Below are 21,712 nucleotides of genomic sequence, written 5' to 3' on the forward strand. Positions count from 1 at the left end.
CCATCCGTAGGACTCATTTAGTACATCATTGAAACACATAAGTACGTTCTGAATTAGTAAAAATACTGCATATATAAATATTTAAATATTGATAAATACAGTTCAAATTAATACTTTAATAATAAGAGTAAATTAGAAGAATTGAATAAATATATTTTGATTTGAAAATATAATTAATTGCATTTGACATATAAAGTACTTTTTGAAATTAAACTCTGACGGTTTTAAAATTTATATATACTCTTAAATTAATATTTTGCATTTGGGGAAATACTAAAGTATGTTCAATAAAAGTTTCAGTATGGAAATATATTATATCCTTAATGATTATAAGGGTTTTTAATTTCAAGAAATAATTTGTTTGTGTTTTAAAAATATTTATTGCTTGTTCCCATGCAAATTCGTTTATTCAAATTTGAAGAGGGAAAAACTTTTTTTTTTTACTTTTACTTTTTTTATCAAAAAAAAAAAAGTTTTTTTTACGAGAAACGAAATGTAAAAGAGAAACGTTGAAATATCTCGATAATGACCTTGATTTCTCACTCGATGTTGGAACATCTTATCTTTCTTGATTTCGCCACATTGTCTAACAATGCAATTTTTTTTGCTGTTTATCTTGTGCCCTTGTTTTAATCTCGTTTACAAATAAAAAATGGGCCGATACTTTATGAACGACTGATGAATCATCTTGTAAATTTCTTATTCAATGCTATGCAACCTTATTTTATTTTATCTTTCTATGTGGTGGTATGTAGATTATTATGATCCATGCAGGAAGCAACAGGACGAATGTTTTTAGGAACATTTCTTTTAATAATCACATTCACACACTAAACAAGCACAAACACAAAGACAAGACATTCACTCGCGCGCCTTCACAGTTCAGCGTCACATCTCATTCCAATTACAATCGCAATGCACTATGGGATGACATATGGGATGGCCTAATCAGGCATCGCCATCTAGTATCCAAAAGAGAAGATAAGAGTAATGCAACTGCTACATCTATATAATAAATAAACTCTAATACATCTTTTGACATTGCTTTCCTTTATTTCAAAAAAAAAAAAACTATTCCATTATTCATTATGAAATACATAAAAATAAGTTATATTTACTTGATGATATGCTGATGATGGAATTTTTGATATTTAAAATGATACCTATGATAATAATAAAGAAATAATTATATTTTCTCAATAACACATGTGTTCATTAATTTGTCTTCATCCTTTTCAGACACTATAGACAGACGTGTTTGATCTATTTATGTAATAGTGATGCGGCTGTTAATTCCCTCATTGCCAATGATGGAACATACCTTTCTTATAAAAATTCCATGCTTCACTAACTCATAATGAGGTCAATTTTGAAAAGAATTCCATGCATCACTATCTCATAATGAGGTCAATTTTGAACGGTTCTCAATAATCTTTTTTTGTCCAACGAGGTCTGGTCAGTCGCTTGGAATAGATCTTCACATAGAAAGCGGAATTTTCATTATATTTTCCTCGTACTATATGCATTACAAGTAATTCATTTAGAAACAAGTACTTAATTTTTAAATTAAAAGAATATTTTTTTATAATTTATTATTATTTACTCTTATAGTTACAGTTCTATAACTATGATGCGACTGTTAACTGTCTCATTGCCAATGATGGATTTCTTCAAAGAAGGTATGTCCCATGTATGACAGATTCAGAACGGGAGCCAATTTTGAATAGTTTCTCAATGTACTTATTGTCCGAGGGGTTTTGGTCAGTCAGTTGTAGAACATAGACATTGGAGTAGATATCGACTGTAATAATAAATATCGACCCAATAATAAATATAGTATAATTGTAGTAGTTATATATAGCACTTCAATTAACTATTGGCTATTTTATTTTGTAACTTATCATGATAACAAATAAGACCAATAAAAATTGGGAAAGGAAAGAAGAGCAGCAAAAAAAAAAAAAAAAAGTTGAATTTTCCAAGAGTAATTTAAAGAATCTATGAGATCCTTTACCAGTCCACATGTACGCTACGGATAGCTTATTATGGGTCGAGGAACGGCCATTTCACATTTGTTTTATGTACGGCTTTTTAAAAATTGGAAACAAACTCCTTTGAATCTCTCTTCAAATGGATCAGAAATCCCTTTAAAGAAAATTAAATTAAAGAAAATCATCAAATGATGAAGTCTCGTTAAATGAACTATCGTGTGACCAGACTCTAAAACCGTTTTTAGAACAACATAGTTCGTCCTGTTCTAGATTGCTATTGCCAAACTTGCATTGAGGCATTTGATTAGGTTCGAGACCACTCATATGTAAGAACACGTTTTTCAATTTCAATTCTTTAAGTACAAAAATCAACTAAATATGAAAAATAGCTTGAGGTTAAAACTGTCAATTTTTAAATCAAAAACAGTGACAAAAATTCGAGAGGATTTATATTAATTATTTATTTATTTATTTATTGAGTCTTCATCATGTGTTTTTGAATTTTCTTGCATCGAAACAGTTAAATGACAATAAAAAAAGTTATTTTTATAGTAAGCTTTACAAATTACTGATACAGTACACTCCCGATTATCCGCGGAATTGGGTGGCGCGGCCGCCGCGGATAACAAAAATCGCGGATAATCCGAAAAAAGCTAAAAACGGGTATAGCAAAAGAGAAAACAGTCATTCCAACTTTGAAAAATCCTTTTATGTACAATGAAACGCAAAAAAAACAGCAGGAAATGTTTCACTAACGCTTCATATTTTAGTATATCAATCAAAACTAACCTAAAATGCATTTTGTGAATGAAAACAGAAAAGTGCTTTGTACTTACGAGAGGCGTCAAGGAAGAATACACGGAAAAATGAATACATATGTACTGTTTTAATACTGTAATGTATTATGTAATTACAAAAGCATAACTGTAAAACTACACCTTTTAGAAAAAATCAGTCATTTGTGTTTGCTTCTTGCTTTGGAAGCGTTTTCTCTTTGCTTGGAAGCAAAAAAAAAAAAAAAAAAACTTAGTGCGGCAGGCGAAGATAATCGGGAGTCTACTGTGCATACATTTATAATATTTACATATATGTTCGCATTTTTTTTTTTCTTGTATATTTAATTAGTGAGCTTCAAAATGTTTTTTTGTACATCGGGTGGTCCGCACAACCGAAAAGATCAGGAATCACTGTCTAGAGTATTCCGGATGTATGATAAATTCATATAATAATTTTGTATGAGTTATTACTTTTTTTATGAGAAATTAATAATATTAAAAAGAATTTTACTATGCATCAAAGAACCATTGTGGATTAAAATATTATGATATATATAATAATAGCCGGAAAGAAAGTTTCTGTAGAAACTATTTTTTTAAAATTAAATCCAGTTACTCTTACATTTTTAAATGTAAATTATTTATAGGTTAAACGCAAAATTTTTAAAAAATTGCCTAAGCTTGCGACTACGCTTGGGTATTTTGTGCTTGAATCACGGTTAAAAAGTTAACGTTTTTTGAATAAACTGAAGCTTTAAAATGTAAGAGTTTAAATATTTTTCTTTTCTTATTCTCTTTCTCTTGTAATCGCCTCACTAGATTGAAGTATTTGAGTGCGTGTGTTCTCTTAACATACTCAAACAAGCCCGGTTCTAGGGGCGTAGTCTCATTTAAAACCTTCCTTCCTTTTCTAAATCAGTGTATTTACAATTTTTGCACTTTCCTTAATGCCGAAGCAAAAATGTAATAAAATTTCATCGTAGGTAGAGGAAAATGTGTCGCCGATTCTTTAAAATGCGCAAATCAAGTTTAATTAATTCATAAGAAAAAATCTGAATATAAAGTGAGTCCTGATTATTGATTTAAATTCTTTTTTACTTTCTCGTACACGGAGTATAGAGAAAAGATAGTAATTGTCAAAAAATTCGAACTCGAGATTTTGACGAATCTTTACGTTTTAGACCTACCTACCTGAGTTCGAAAAATACATTTTCAGAAAATGTCCGTCTGTCTGCGACAAAAGTAATTTAAGAACGCTTTGAGCTAGACGGTTGAAATTTGGTATACGGTCTTTACACCAAATTTGCAGGTTTCTATCAAATTTTGAGAAAAATCTGTCCATAGGAAATCCATCTGTTAGAATATAATTTAGAACGATTCCAAAATGAAGAGAATAGATAAAATTCAATGCACAGAATTAATATCTATAGTTTACATACTCATTAAATTGTGAGTCAAATATTTAATAAGAGATTGACCGTCAGTCGGTCTGTACTTTTGGAAACATATAAAAGCGATAACTCAAAGATGCAATGACATAAATATATCAAATTTACTTCATTATCAGTTGATTTGGCTTGGTTTGGCTATATTAACATCCCGTTTTAAAGCAACAAAAGGGCTATTTTAGGACGAACCTCGTAATTTTGAACCGCGGTCAGATAACAAGGACGACACCTGAGCTGGAACCCCCCTCTCCAAACTTCCAAACCACGCCAGCGGGAGGACGTTTGACCACGACGGATTTAACATGCACCACATCCACCCGCTTACACGACGGTTCTTCGGTGGAATCGGGCCTCGATCCTGAAACCCTTCGGCTCCGAAGCCGAGACCTTACCCACCAGGCCATCGTGGCCTCCATTATCAGTTGAATAAATGAAGGTAGATGAACATGATAATGAGATAGATAACATTTGGTATCTAAATTGTAGGTTTATATCAAATTGAGAAATAAATATCTGTTGATCTGGAAGTAGGCAATCCAGGATATTTCAATCAATTTTAAAATAAATTTAATTTAGGAATAAAAGATCAAAATCAGTGTTGAACTAGTTGGTCCGGAAGGAACGTTTGGTCAATTTAATTGGACGATATTTGAGACTAATTATTGTATAATTAAAAATAATAAGATGATTATAGATAAAATAAATAGATGAAAAAATGAATAGAAAAAAATGCGTAACTGGAGTCCGAAATAAATACTTTTCATTCGCTGGATCAATTGCAAGCAACACTGAAAAATAATTGCTTCGTTGTCCTAATGGTTTCGCATTAACATTATCTTCTAAAGCTCATGATTATCATTGGTGGAAGTTCTCTTTTATCTACTTTGACAAGGATACGATCTTAATTGAACATCGGAAACAGATTTAACTTGCGAACACTCTTTTTGCCCGTATGCTGCCAGTCATTTGGAGAGTCATTATAAAAAAGAGTCTTTTTCTCTGAGATAAGGCTAACAAAATGGCAACACGATTCGTGTTTTTTTATGCCTCGTTTTTTTGCAAAACAATGGCAACACCGCATAATTGCTTCGAGAGCTAAAACGAACAGTGAAAAAGAGAGAGAAAAAAAAAGGTTCATTAGGAATCGAGATCATAACCGTGATCGAGGGTTTCTGCGAAAGTAAACACAATAAATATATTATGAATAATAATGTTTTTGTAATTGCTACAAAAACTTGATTATGTAAATCTCTTCGTTTAAAAGTCACAATTAGGAAATCTCTCTGCCAAAAATTGTGATACAAAAGCTTTATTTATTTATTTTCTCTTTTGCTATTGCTTATTTTTCCGTGAATATTCTTTAATTCTTTAAGCCAGTCAGGAACAAAATCGAGTTATTTTCCATGAATATTGTAATTAGCATTTATTCAAAATTCTTAAAAATGCACGTAATGAAAGTGATTTGTATACTACTTTTATCGTTACTTGCTTGTGGTAGGATATCACTCTAACTAATGTAAAAATGTTTTTGCTGAAACAAGTTAAAAATTTACAAATTTTTGAAAAAATTTCATCATTGGTTACTTGTGAAATTAAACTTTTATTATGTCAAAATTTCAAAAATAAATAAATAAATAAAACGTACTTTAAACAGAAATCTACTTATCAAGGAAAAATAATCCATAGCTTCATATATTCCCCAATAACTATGAAAGAAAAATTCAAAGTGAAATGTTTGCTACAACAATAAAGCTGATTTGAGTTTTTTTTAAATTATTTTTTTTTTATTTTTACAGCAGTGAGACATATTATTGTAAAATAATTTTTTTTTTAATAAATAAAATTGACTAAAAATGTAAGGCAGCTAAATTAATTTTGAAAAAATAATTTTGTTAATGTTATTGTATTGTGAAAGTCATTTTACTGCAGTAATATTTTCGGCAATTATTTGGGGGGGGGCGGAGCTTAAACATTTGGATTAATTTTTAATTAATTAAAGATCTAATTAAAATATTTTTTTAAAAATCGCTCCGGCATAGAAATTTTTACCCTCCAATGTACAGATGTGCCTGATTTGGAAGGTCTAGATGCAAGGTTTGTTCTGAAGAAAATCAAAACACACACATATTTTCTTTTATTATTTATTACTAGAGATTTTCTTGAGATTCTATGGACAACAAAAAATTTTGATCTAATAATAAGTTTATTTTATCTTCTCTAAAAATTCATTTATAACAGTTTAAATTTATTCGTTGAAAATAACAACGCTTGGAGGGTCAATCTAATCAAACAATTATACCACATAAATATACTAAATATACATGTAAAAGTACACCGAAAATTCGTGAACAGGTGGCAATTTAGTTGGGCCTGAAGCACATTTATGTATTTCATCGACATGAGCAACGATTACTTCTCAGAAAAAATAAAAATAAAAACATGAGAGCAGCACGGAAGAGATGATCCGAGGGTGAGATAACCTGCGAAAGGCGAGTTTCGTTTTCATGAAACAGGTCGTTCGAGATCCCCTATTTGCGGGCAGCCTTGCGGAACACCGAGAGGTCACCTTCCGCGCTCTCACAGAAGAGGTTCCTTACCTTCAGAGAGCGAAGGGGGAAAAAGTGTTCTTTTCTCAATTAAAGACACGTCTTATCTCTCCGCTGCTCTCGTATCACTGGCGCCACTAAAGGAAAGTTCTTTTTCTCTCGCTCTAGTTTTAAGTATCAACCGGCCGCCTGCTGTCAGAACTAACTGTAGTTTTGACCTACTACAGGTGATGGATTTATTCCGATTTTTCTACCCACGACAAGACCTATATGGACTCTTTATATAAGCCTATTCAATCACCGCAGAAACCACCTTTCATATATCCACCTTCCATATATCATTTCAAACCACCATATTCCTTAATAAAGGCATTATCTCCCGCCCCTTGCATAAAATTGTGGTGCTTGGTAAGGCTTCCAAGTATAGTAAAGAAAACTGGTGCCCGAGTATCAATTGTTTGGCAATGGCGAGTAGTAGTTACGAATTATCAATCTTTAGCGCGAATCTGGCGTTTTTACTGAATTTAACGTTCGATTAATTGTTGACAACGCAGTTAATACACGAGCACAAGAAAATGAGCATAAATTTTTGGCATTTTTCTTGAGCAAATTTTTGGTTGAAACCAAAATGTGAAACAAAAGCGTTGTATCAAAGATCACATGCCGCATTTCATTTATTGATGGTTTTGAGTTATTGCATTTTTTTTTCTTACTTTTTCTATTTGATAATCCAGGCTTGTTATTATATTATTTTACCTGGAAAGTAAAAACCAGCGGGACTGCTTTCTAGCATAGTTCTCCCGCATAAAATTCTGGACCTTAGAATAAGATCATGATTGCCTTACATGGCATTGGCGAACAATAGTTACAAAATACTGACATTCAGCATGAATTTAGAATGTTTACTGAATCTATTGTAAGTTTCTTGGCGAATTTTTTGGCGATTCATGTCGGGTATTTAACAATAGACTATAACTAGAAATGAAATTTGTCTTGTAGACGCGTTACTTCTAACCGATTGAAAACAAAATCTGTAGTCACAAAATCACATACCAGTTTTCCTATATTTATTTAAATTATTTTGTTTTTTTAGGTATCGCATTTACATGTACATGCAACAGTATTAATCAACAGATGCTCAACCCTTTGACAGAACTGGTTCGAAATTTGACAAGAATCTACACTTTAGATCCAAAATCGTGTATTGAATTTTATTTACTTAAGTTGTTACGCTTTTGAGTCATCGCGTTTGCGTAAAGCAAAAGCACACACTGACAGATGATCGATCCCTTGATGGATTTCATTGTTGTTGTTTCTAATGGCACTTGTCATAGACAAGCCCACTGACTTTAGAAGTCAGTGATTTTAAGCCAAGAGTGTGTTTCAGAAGCGCCATCTGGGGCCAAGAGTACGACTTAGCTACACACACGTCACAACCCTTTTTACGAGCGGACTTCATTCATGCATTTCATTCACTCATCCACAGATCGTAATTTAGACCTGAATCAGAGAACGATCACCAGTACCCCCAGTGGTAGGACTCTCGACTTGGAAGACTTTGTGACCACGACAGATTTATACGTGCATCAGCCACCACACACCCGGAGAGTCTTCGGCCGGCGGGGTTCGAACTCGCAGGGGACGCGAATCCAACGCCCTACCAATTAGATTATCCTGGCATTGAAGGATTTCGTTCCAAATCTGATATAGAATTACATTTTAAATGTTTAAAGTGCGTACCAAATTTTACCTCACTCGTTCTTTACGTGTTCCAGTTATCGTGCGTGGTTGTATTCGGATAGATTTCCTCTAAATGGATTTATTTCAAACTTTGGCAGAAATCTGCAAGTCTATGTACCAAATTTCATCTCTCTATCTCAAAAAGTTTTTCTCTGTCGGCCATAATTCCAAAAAAAATTCTTCTCGGCAAGCTAGAAGGCTAGATTCTTTTACATCTAAGTTACAATCTGGCAACATAAGAATTCTAAACTTATTTAAATACTAATGTCATTCGGGAATCAATAACCATAAAGAATTTCAGAACTCTAGTATATGAGGAAATGAGGGAAAAATTGATTATAAAACTCCATTCCATAAATAAAGAGTATGCGAAATTAAATTACGGCGTTCAAAAACACAAAAAGTTCTATCCAAAAATATGATACAAGACGACTCTTTTTTAAAAATATTAAAGAGCTTCTGGTCGTTATAAAGGCATCTTTATAGTCACTTATGATATGATAAATGTTGCATGGTAAAAGTACTTCAATATCATCCATAAAGAAAATAATGTAGCTTCTCCTTGGTCCATAAAGCGAAAGACGTTTCGAAATTTGTTATCAACAAACTTGTCGACCACCTTGTGGGATGGTCTTGACAGAGTTTCCTAACTGAGCCATTTTTAAAGTTAACTTTCCGTTCTTTTTGTTTATTCTGCTTCATTTATCTAAAGTAGATAGTAAAGGAAATGATTGATTTTACCGAAGATAATGAAGAATACTTTCGCTTGTTGTATTTCAGAGGTTAATGTTAGTCATCAGTTATGGTGATAAAGGACTGAGTTCTTTGATAAATAGTTATTTAAAAAAAAAAGCAAGACAATATTTCGAAACTCAGTTGTTAAGAAAATGCTACGGCCGAATGAATATTTTCAACCGCAAAATACTCGTTCATAGGAACTGTTGAAATGCCGTGGATCCACAACTATTTAATTTTGCTCTATAAAATTTGCTGATTTATTTTCCTCTTTAATATTCTTTTCTTTTTTATTCATTAAAAAATAAAAATCCTTGGTTCCTATACTCATTATTACTTTTTCATATACGAAGTGAAGAGTAATCACTAAAATACTCTAATTCAAGATTTTGTGGATTTTCTGCTACCTTTTAGACCTCGTCGAGTCCGAAAGACGCATTTTATATAGAAAGACGCTGTTTGTAATAAGATAACTTAAAAACTCTTTGAGCTAGACTGATGAAATTTGGTATACAGATTTTATATTTTGTGTTCATAGAAAATCTGGTTGTCTGAATATAAATTAACACAATAATTACTAAACGGAGAAACTTAGATGGATATAATTTCATATACAAATTCAACATTAAAAATATAGATACATATCAAATTTGGAACCAAATCCATCAACAGGTTGACCGTCTGCTGCTCCATATAATTACAAATATGTAAATACAATGCCTAAAAAAACCAAAAAAAGAATAACTTAAATAAATATATGTGATTTGGTAACTAAATTTAGATTTTGCCTTCGATCGGTTGTAAGTAACACGTCTAAAACACAAATTCGATATCTGTTGCCAAATACCAGATATTAATTGCCAAAAAAAATCGCCAAGAATCATACGATATAGTCTGTAAAAATTCTAAATTTATGCTGAAGATCAATATTTTGTAACCATTGTTCGCCAATGTCAGGCAAGGCATTCACGGTTTTATCTAAGATCTACAGTTTTATATGGCAGGATTGTGAATATACCTTTATAAGAGAATATGCGAGAAAGTTTTATAGTCCAGTTGGTTTTTACTTTCTCTGTTATTCATATTGTTACAAACCTGTACATTGTACCTGAACATAATACATTTCGGGAGGCGGACCGAGAAGTTTCTGGACCCATCAGGCGTACTTCAGTTCCTATTGGATGGATCGTTAAAATTCTCGAAGTTTCCAGCATTATCTACTTTGTCGCCAAGCCGTTGCCAAATCGCCAAATTGTCGCCAAGCTCTGAGATTACTGGCTTGGCATCCGAGCAGCATCCTATACAGATGATTGTAAATCGGTCTTTCCGGAGATAGAATTAACCCTACTGATAAGCAGCATTACAGGTTCATAACATCATTATTTTATAAAGTATAACAAGAACAAAGATCGCTAAAATTCTGGAAGTTTCCAGCATTATCTATTTTGTCGCCAAGCCGTTGCCAAATCGCCAAATTGTCGCCAAGCTCTGAGATTACTGGCTTGGCATCCGAGCAGCATCCTATACAGATGATTGTAAATCGGTCTTTCCGGAGATAGAATTAACCCTACTGATAAGCAGCATTACAGGTTCGTAACATCATTATTTTATAAAGTATAACAAGAACAAAGACCGGACAATCAAATAGAAAAAGACAGCAACTATCTAGGGTCTCGTAAAATGTTTAGATCCCGAAATTTCGATTAGTATCTTTTGCACTTTTTCCTTAGTATACTAATGCTATACTTTCATTCAAATTACAAGGGCTCTACACTAGAACCGATTCAAATTAAAATAAGGTGTCTTTAATATTGAAACATTGTAATATTCCAAACTAAAAATCTTTTACAAATTTTATATCATGTTGTTAGAAAATATCAAAATTTTTTGATATTTTCTAACAACATGATATAAAATTTGTTAAAGATTTTTAGTTGTTAATCTAATAATAAAATGTTACTTAATAATTTAAAAAAATGTTCGATTCTGTTATTAATACAGGGTGTCTATAAATGATGGACCCGATTTTAAAAAATCATATTTTCAAAAGTTCTCGACGGAATAAAATAATTAATACTTAAAAATAACGAGAAAAGCACGAAGTTTTTTTTTGTTACCAACAGATAGTTTTTTTAACCTTATAAATGTTCGGTATGGGACCCTTTTGTCACACGGCATACGTCCAATCGATAATCTAGTTCATTCCACACATTTTGTAACATGTTTCTGGTAATGTTTTGTAATGTTGCAGAAATGCGTTGTTTCAATTCTGGGAGTGTTGGCTGTACGAAAACACGGTCTTTCACGTAACCCCATAGAAAGAAATCGCATGGGGTTAGGTCAGGAGATCTTGGTGGCCATGTTAATAACGTTAAATCATCGTCACCCGCACGGCCTATCCATCTTTGTGGAAGCACATTGTTTAAGTAACTACGAACCGTCAAAGATCAATGAGGAGGTGCTCCATCTTGTTGGAAGATAAAATCGGGACTGTCCTCAAGCAGTTGCGGAAATAACCAAATTTCCAGCATGTCGAGATAATTGTCACCTGTGACAGTTTTTTCATCGAAGAAAAAAGGCCCATAAATTTTTTCACATGACATTGCACAGAAAACGTTTACTTTGGGTGAATCTCTTATAAACTGTTGAAATTGATGAGGATTTTCACTTCCCCACACTCTCACATTGTGAAGATTAACATGTCCTGATAAATGGAATGTCAATTCATCTGAAAATACCAATTTTTTGGCAAAATTTGGATTTTGTAATTCCATTAGCATGCGTTCACAAAAGTCTAACCGACACACTTTATCATTCTCTGTTATTTGTTGCAACAACTGTAAACGATACGGTTTAAACTGTAATTTTGTACGCAAAACTTTCCATACCGATTGATGTGGCATTCCTAATTCTCGGCCGGCAACTCTCGTCGACTTCCGCGGGCTGCGAACAAAACTCTCCCTCACCTTCTCCACTGCGTCGTTCGTAAGGCTTGGCCGGCCGCTGCTTTTCTTTTTGCACAAGCAACCTGTTTCTTTAAACTGCTTGTATCATCGCAAAATGCTTTTGTTAGTTGGTGATTCTTTACCGTATTGAATTCTAAAAGCAGGTTGAACAGTAGTAGTCGAAAAAACCCTTGCGTACTCCAACACACAAAAACTCTTCTCACTCAATGTCGCCCTTTTGGGCTTCTTACTCTCAGCGATCGTAAATGTGCTGTCATCTGTTAGTAACAAAAAAAAAACTTCGTGCTTTTCTCTTTATTTTTACGCATTAATTATTTTATTCCGTCGAGAACTTTTGAAAATATGATTTTTTAAAATCGGGTCCATCATTTATAGACACCCTGTATTTTGTGTTGGCTAAAATAGCATATAGATTGCTTTTAAATTGCTTCTGAATTTCAATTTCTAACCTTATTTTATATGAAATGACTAAAATCAATTCTCTTAAAAAAACCCTGTAATTAAATATTTGTTTCAAATTATTAGAATTTTCTACAAAAAAAAATTTGCTCATATGGATTAAGATCAATAGAAAATATTTATATTGTGAATATAGAGGAAGAAAGGGGAGATTCGAGACTTACATTGCTTTAGAGCCGTTAGAGGAGTAATCTGACAGGACACAAAGAAAAAAAAAATTAGGATTAAAAAAAATTTGAGGATTTGAAAAAAAAATTGAAAAAATTTGATTAAATAAAAAGAGGGGACTAAATTTTATGTATGACTTTGAAAGAAGATAGGAAATTTTTATTCAGTTATAGTTTGTTTATAAACTCTGTCTATCTATTCGTTAAGAAAATGTAGAAAAAAAAAAAAAAAAAAAAGGGCAAAATTGGTATGTGGATTTATCATTTTTTAAAATTTTGTCCATCGACAAACGGTCTATCGAACCGTCCTGTTAACATAGCGGGGCCTTAAACAAAAACTTCAGATTAGTAATCAAATTTTGAGCGCATTTTGTTAAAGGGGAAAAGCGCAACAATGTATGTTCTGTTTTCTTCACGATATTTCAAAGCTAAATACTATATTATATAGATTATTGTGTAAAGTATACGAAGAATCCGAGAGGCAAACGCTTTCGAAGGTTATAAACCGTTCCATCTGAATTTATTTATTTAATGTTTCACTCTATCAACCCAAGAAGAATTTTCCATGTTATTTAAAATTATCCTTTATTTATTTTTTCTTACTAATGTACTATACAAGTAAAGATAATTACTTTTGATAAAAAAAAAACTATTTAGAGGACACTTACATACCAGCATTCCTCTCTTAATGAGTACCGAGCAATGTAAAAATCATTTGATTTAAAAATAAAACCCAGAAAGTACTACATTTTACAGATTTGAATTTAATAAAAAATTACATGGACTGAATATAAAAATTTCGATTTAATAAAACTTTTCGCTTATGAATTAATGAGCTGAGATTGTTCTTTAAGCAATTATTTAATTTAAATGCAAAGGTACGAAGAAAATTTAAAAATAAATAGTTAACAATGCAACAAAGCTCTGAGTATCTTATTCCTTTCGGATGCATTTCATCGAATTATTCCCAATTCATTAATAATTCCAAGTTCACATAATAATTTATTCATCCGACTTTTTCATTTAAAATGGATTTCGCATTAAGATACGAGTCGGCGTATGAAATTTTAACTCCAATTTTATTCAACGCCGCTCCGAGTCACGTTTCCATGGAAACCCAGTTTTCCAAAGCACGAAATTTTACTACTCTTTAGCAAAAGCGAGCAGTTTTAAATTAGATTTTCATATGTCTCAAATGGCAACGGATATCTGCAAGCGATTCAGAAAACAGAATGTTCGGTAGAGAACATATTAAAATTATTCCTGGACTGATTCTATTCTTAAAGGAAATGAGAACACGTCGTAAGTGGATTCTGCTTTCGAATATTGATTAGAATCCAGTGTACGTTTGCTTTAGCCTGTGTAAATAGGAGAAACTGCTTTTAATCCATTGGTAAAATTAATTTCAGTTACAGATTTTGTATGCTTTAATATATTAATGGAATTATAATGCATCTCGGCGGAATTACTTGATACAAAATAAGCCTCAATAGAAAGGATTTGTTTAACATATTGAATTTCTTCAATGCTGATACTTATTATTTCAACATGTATGAATATAAACTTGTCTGTTGTCTGCATTAACCAGTATTGTTTCAATCTTTTTTAATTCTACATATTATTTTTGTTGTCAATATTTCTCTTTTCTCTACTAATACAGATTTATAGGATCTGTATTAGTGTGGTAATTCTATAGTGAGGTGAATAGATTATCAGAATAAGACTTGCAATAAGTTTTTGAGTTTAAATTAAAATACATTTTTGGTTTAAAAATTAATTCAGAGGATAAATTATAGAAAATGTGTCGAATTGAGAATCCAGCGATAAAAGAGCATAATAGGGTAGCATTTGTTTGGTCGAAGGGGTGGGGGTGGGTTAAATCGGAAAAACATTTGGGGTCAAGGTTTTGTTGCTGTATGTCCAATTATAATAGCGTCCGATTCCAGAAAGAACTTTATGTTCGGCCTTTCCCTTTTGTTCTCTTCAATTTAACCTTTCACACCCAGAAAAGTAATTCGATATATAATAATTACTCACCAAACGAGGGCTCATGCATGGCTCCGAAAAATAATGCATAATTATTTTAAGTTGAATTTTTCAGAAATACTATTTTGCAATCTCTTAACACTTTGTTGATATTTTTAACCATCGAAATTTAAAAATAGAAAGTCAAAATGATGCACCGTCTTAAATGATGTTTAAGAGAAGACGATTAAAAACAACACAAATTCGACAAGTCCGTCTGGTACTAATTTAGTACTGTTTTTTTTATAGACCAGTGCCCATGTAGAAGTTATTATATCATAATTTTGAACGGTAATCAGTTAAAAAGCAACCTTCTTATCACTCACGCCCACTTGATTCTATCATTGGTTAATCACTATACATATATGCACATGAAAGTAATTTTTTTTTTACATACAATATTTATTTGAATATATTTATAAGTTTTCGAAAGAAAGACATATCTTTTTGAAAACATTCACATCATCAAAACTTTATTAAGATTCATGTTACTACTCAAGCTACTTGGATAAATTTTGGTGTCCCAAATTAACGCAAGATTTGAATTGACCACTTTTCGTACAATAAAGTGTTGGCAACCCTATTAAAAAAAACCATTTGACAGCTGATAGTTTAGGGTTAGTAAAAATGGAGCGTTGCACGATAGAACGTGCTTTTATTGCTGAACAATATTTCAAAAATAATGAATATCTGGCGGCTACAGTTCAAAAACTAAAGAATTGGCCTCATAGATCGTGTGATTTAACACCATTGGATTTTTTTTTTATTTGAAATCAAAGATCTACGCAACAACCCCAAGAGCACGCATGCATTGAAGGAGGAAATTCAGCCACATTTATGCAAAATGGTCAGGGAAAATTTCTACAAAATAGTGCTATGTGCCAACAAAGCTGTGGAGCTTTATGTGTTATTCCATACATAACCTTATCCTGTGCACTTTAAGATTCAATAAAAATACAACAATTTAAAGGGGAAAAAACTGGGTTTTTTTTTATTTATTTAATTCAAATCTTGCTCTTACACGTTATTCTATCCTGTAAAGCTCCATTTTTACTAATCCTAAGCTAGCTATCAGGTATCAAATGGTATTTTTAATAGGTTTGCCAACATTTTACTGCACGAATGGTAGCAAATTCAAATCTTGCGTTAATTTTGGGACACCCCTTACAACAGCAAAATATACACTGATGATTATAAAGAGGGGGGGGACCATTTCATTTCACTTCGCTTTACTTTCTCTTTTAGCAAGTGACGCTCATCTTGCCGAATGAAGAAATCTTCGGGATGTTAATACTGAGTCCTAAGTGAAATGATTAAAGTCATGAAACCCTAACCACAATTTTTCCCCGAATATAGTTTGCATTTTATTATTTCCTTTTCACGAACCTGTAGGAATTTGAGTATTGCCAAGACGGTCTTTCTAAATGTTACTTAATCAAAAAATTTCAAATAAACAAGATCTTTTGTTTGAATGAATTGAACTTGGAAATTATGCAGGCGTGTCGTTTGCTTATGGTAATTTGCAAATGAATATTAATAATAAAATTTACTGAGTTCTGTTCAAGTTCGAAATACTAGTTTTATAAATATCATGAATAGACTGCTCCTACGCTGTTACTTTTTCTTTTCTTTTTTGTTTTGTTTTGTTTTACAAAAACAAAAAAAAATCTAATATAAAAAATGTAAAAAAATAAAAAATAAATAAAAAAAAATCTACCTATATAAATCCCATTATTTATGCAGTCTTTACTACAGTCAGTAGAATTTCAAGAATTTTTGTATAAATTATAGAAAATGAAAAAAATCAGATGCATTCTGCCATCAAATGTTGTTTTCAAGAGGCGTTATAAAAACGTTCATATCAATGAATTATGTTTGCTATTTTGTACGCGCATTTCTTTCAGTATTTCAATTATCCAGCAAAAGACAGATTAAAGTCATTTTTTTGGAGGTAAGGGAAAGGTTCAGTGGGTGAAAGTTTTTCACGGGTTTATTGTTTTATGTTGATAATAATAAATATTATTAATATTTTGCACGAGTTTACGAGCTTATATTAATAATATTAAAAATATATTAGAGTGTTCCATAAATTTCTTTCCTATTTCTAATATGAAATGAATACACAATGATATTATTTATTTTGTTATATAAAAACCCTTCTTCTCTATTACCTTCTTTCATCTCTCAGGTAGCCTCATCATGTCTTCTTCCCAAAATTTTTGTGTTTTGGACAAGAAATAATCCTCGAGGTGCGCTTTTATTTCGCTGATGGATTTAAAACGCTTACCGCGAAGGCAATTTTTTAAGGACAGAAAGATGTAATAATCAGATGGAGCGAGATCTGGAGAGAGTGCAGGAGTACACCAACGCCTCGTCGGTTCATTAATTTTGGCCGTTTTTTTTTTTTTCCCCTTTTATGGCACCTTTCAATTGATCCAGTTCATGTCAGTATTTCGTAGAATTTCTTGTTCCATCTTGAGGAAGGAGCTCGTAGAAAATGACGTCTTTCCAATCCCACCAAATTGACAAAAAACTTTTTTTGGAGGTGTAGTCCCGAATTTGCGACCGTTGAAGGCCTATTGTTTTTACACCATGTGCGTTTTCTACGCATATTTTCATATAAAATCCAAGTTTCGTCTCCAGTGACAAGCCTCTTTAAAAATGGATGAGAAAGTAACTTTTGGGACATCCTAATATAATGAAATATCTTTTCTAAATCCTTTTCAAAATACTAAAAAAAAAAAAAAAAAAAAAAAAAAAAAAAAAAAAAAAAATCGCCTGCTTTAATCTGCTATTTTGTGTATTTTTTAAATTGATTCATTTCAGCCTTTTTAGCGCATTCAATCTATAAAAAGCATGACGTTTACTTTTTTTATAAGATCATCGCTAACCAATTACATTTCATTGTATTTAATTATCTTTTACACATAGAAAAACACAATATTGCAATTGATGATGATGGTTTAATTAGGGTCGACAGTTCTGATGAGCATAAAAATTATTTTCAAAAAATGAAAATATTGATCTTATATTTTATTTTTGAAGTTTTTAAAAATTTATTATGAAAATTTGACGAATATCTACTTTTCAATAATAAGTTTTCAATAATTAAGCTTAATTAATTGAAATTAAGGCAATAAGAATTAAACTAGATTTTTTTTAATTTTTTTTAAAGCAAGTCATTGACATAAGCTCATAATTTGAAATACATCACATTCTCAGAATTAAACTTCTGGCCCTGAAATTTCAAAAATAATGCGAGAGAAACATTTACTATTTTCAGTATAATTAAAATGTTAGCCATAAAGTTTGATGCCGTTTAATCACATTAAATAGAATTTCGAGTTTTATTGTGGCTTATGTGTAAATTTCAAGAAATAGATAAATATTCTATGTTCAAAGAAAAAAAGAGAAAGAGAAAGCTGCAGTAACTTTTCTGCGCATGTCCATTAAATTTAGAGACGAGCTAATTGACAAGCAGAGATTGAGTACAAGTTTTAGACTCTACTAGTTGGAGCAACTTGTATGTGCATTCTATATAGCATGCAAAAGAAAGGTTAAAACAATGACGTTGTGGCAAGGTACTAGAAAATATAGAAGCTCCAAATGCTAGTATAAAAGTCATCATTATAAGAAGGGGGTGAGGGGGACAAAATAAATTTTGTATTCTTGGAACCACTTATCGCTGCTTCTTTGGTCCTGATTTAGGTGCCACGCAAAAACTGTTCTAGTTAGACATTCAAATTCAAAGAAATCTCAATTTATTCGATTACAAATGTACAATGCATTCTATTAATCAAACTTTTAACCTAAGGTCTAAAAGAAATAATATTTACATATCCTAATTTTATTTTTAGATCTCCACATAAAAGATTTTCCATGATTATTATCATTAAAGTCGTGCAAGGAGCAGCACATATCTCATCTCGTATTTGATCTTTGACAAATGATGAACAAGCACTTGTTGACCTATTCCAGGCACGAATGCGGACTATCCCAGACGCATTGTTTCAACACACCTACACTGGATTGTTCTTTACCTGCCATTTGTTTTGTTCTAGCAGGGCCATTGCCCCACAGAAAGAGGCAAGAACACCAGATGGGGTGCGGCAAACGAGCAGCAGCCGGCGTCGACGACTTCCGCTCGAGATAAACCCTTCTCACATTCCACAACTCTAGAAAATTCGTTTACAGGGTTGGAGGTCAAAATTTAAAGCTGCTCCTATTACCAGCAGATGTTTCTTGGGTTACAGAAGGCTTTACCCTCTTTTGCTGTTTATAACACTCAGCAGAATTCTTGACACATGAAAGCTTTTGTTTGATACAGCAGATGGCAAGAAAGGCTGATCAATTTTATTGATTTTTCGAACCCCATCTAACTATTTTGTGATTATCACATTTTGATACAGTTTGTTCTACAAACTATAATCAAAGTTGAATGGAATAAGCTTTCATGTCATTATTTTCATTGTCTTTGAATGTTTGACATCAGTATCCTGGAATACAGTTGTGCAAAACCTTCGCAAGAGGTGTTTGTTTATATAACGTATTTTAATCCTCTAACAATTTCCAATAGAATTTCTTATTTTAACACAATAAGATGCGGCATTTCTAATTTAAACATCGAATCTTGATAATGTTTTAAATTTAATTCGTCTGTCTTTATTTTAATTTTAAAATAAATCTTTTTCTGAATTAGATAGCGATAAATTAAGCACAAAATATAGTTAATTCCTTTGCAATACCCGTAAGTAAAATTGCAGTTACTAAATCATTGAAAAGTATCTTTGCAAAAAATATTGGAAAATAGTTTTTAAAATTATTAAAATTAGAGGAAAATTGTACAGAAATAAATTTACTATCCTCAAAAAGCTTAATTTTAGAATTTTAGACAAATGTACAAATTATTCGTGTGTAATTATATATTCAGAAATCATTTAGACTTTAACATACGAATCTATTTAACACCCTAATTAGATGACATCCTTTTTTAGACTTTGTTATTTTGATTCTTTTAATGATATAAGGAGCATTTGAGATACTGAAGTATTTTTAAGTGATTTTTGAATTTTTAAATACTTAATGCTGCCGCTTAGTTACAGATTTAAAACTAAAAATTCAATAATTCGATGCGCGAGTCAGATGCGTCATAATATGCGAAAATGTTAAGGAACTATGCAAAAATTTTAGGTTGACTTTTTAATGAAAAATCTAATTAAAATTTTGAAGTTTTTTCTTTTATGAGAACTTATTATTCAAGAAGACATTATCTAAAGAATTTGACAAATCAATAACTAACGATTTGCATCGTAGAAAGTTTTGAGCGATTACTACATCATATACCAAACAAATTATAGATATTAAGCAGCCTAAAAACATCATCATATAAAAAGAATGTACGTAATTCCCTTCGTGAATCAAGTTAATAATTCCATTACATGCAATGAAAATTAAAAATTTATGTAATGAGACAATCTGTTGTATATCAGAAACACACTCTTCAAGATATGGAAATCCCGGAATATTTCATTTCCAGAATTGGAATCGGTATTAACAGAATAAATTCCCATTTATTCATATGGATACTTTAATTCTACTTAAAATGCTTGACATGTGTTCCCAAATGATGCAATCGATGAATTGCGAATCTGCATTTCAAATTTAAATTGTAAAACTCGCAAAAATGCGCCTTTTCGAAAGTAACTTTAGTAACAGAACTAGCTCTGTATCAAAGACACATCGTGCACACTTTGAATCTCCACGGATTCCCACATGGATATCTGGATTAAAATCCTCTCTTTCCTGGAGCTTATGAAAATGCATTTTCTGTCTCGTTCTAATCTCTGTGGGCCCAGTCTTTCACAAACCCCGTCTGAAGAGAATGAGAGGGATGAACAAGCGATCTCCATTTTTAATCCCTGGTTTGTCAATCCAGAACACTCGCTTCAACCACCATGGGATTTGATATGAAGAAAGGTTAAACGTGAGAATGGGGCGGCAGCGGAGATAAAATAACGTTTTCGTTTCTCTGAGATTATGGCTGTGAAATCCCTTCAGTAAAGTCTCATGGAGTTACTGCAGCACTTTTATGTATATATTTTGAAATATGAAACAATGTGAAAATAACAGGTACGCTTGATTTCCGTTTACATAAGGACAGCGAGATATTTACGATATATTAAATCCCTTAAATTTTGTGCTGGAGTCTGGTTCGTGTGTAGGATTACCATAATTTTAAACATATCTAAAATTAAGTGATCCAAAGGCGATTATAGTTCTATATATAAAGGCTGGTAATCTATAAATATTTCATACGTTTGGGGGAAACAGTTGAATGAAAACCACAAAACGTTCTCAAAATAGTAAATCTCGCCTAATCAGATGGAAAATGAAATAACACAGGTAAGAATTTAACACGCAAACTTAATATGAATGTATCATATGCGCCGCAGCATCAGTCACTTTGGCTATCGTTTTGCTTCTATTTAATTATCTTAATTATTGTTTGTGATGATATAGGTTCTAACAAAATTATGCACTGTTCATGTTAGAGAAGGAGCTAATTATTATAAATTTTTATCGAAGTTATATATCTATTAAATTTAATGTACTGTGAAATACGTAACCACTGCTTAATTAAAAAAAAAATGGAGCGACCGGAATAGTTAAGACTAATAAGTCCACATTCCCAAGCATCTAAATCTTTCCTTCAATTATCGAGGGAAAAGCCAAAATTTCGTTTAATTTTTTAATTAATTGATATTCTAATTAAAATTTAAAAGAAATCGTTTTGAAGTGCACATCTTCATCTTCCAAAATAGATATAGTTACCAAATTTTCACATAGGTAAAATAGTCTG

Source organism: Argiope bruennichi, chromosome 5, assembly GCF_947563725.1.
Source record: "Argiope bruennichi chromosome 5, qqArgBrue1.1, whole genome shotgun sequence".
NCBI lineage: Eukaryota > Metazoa > Arthropoda > Arachnida > Araneae > Araneidae > Argiope > Argiope bruennichi.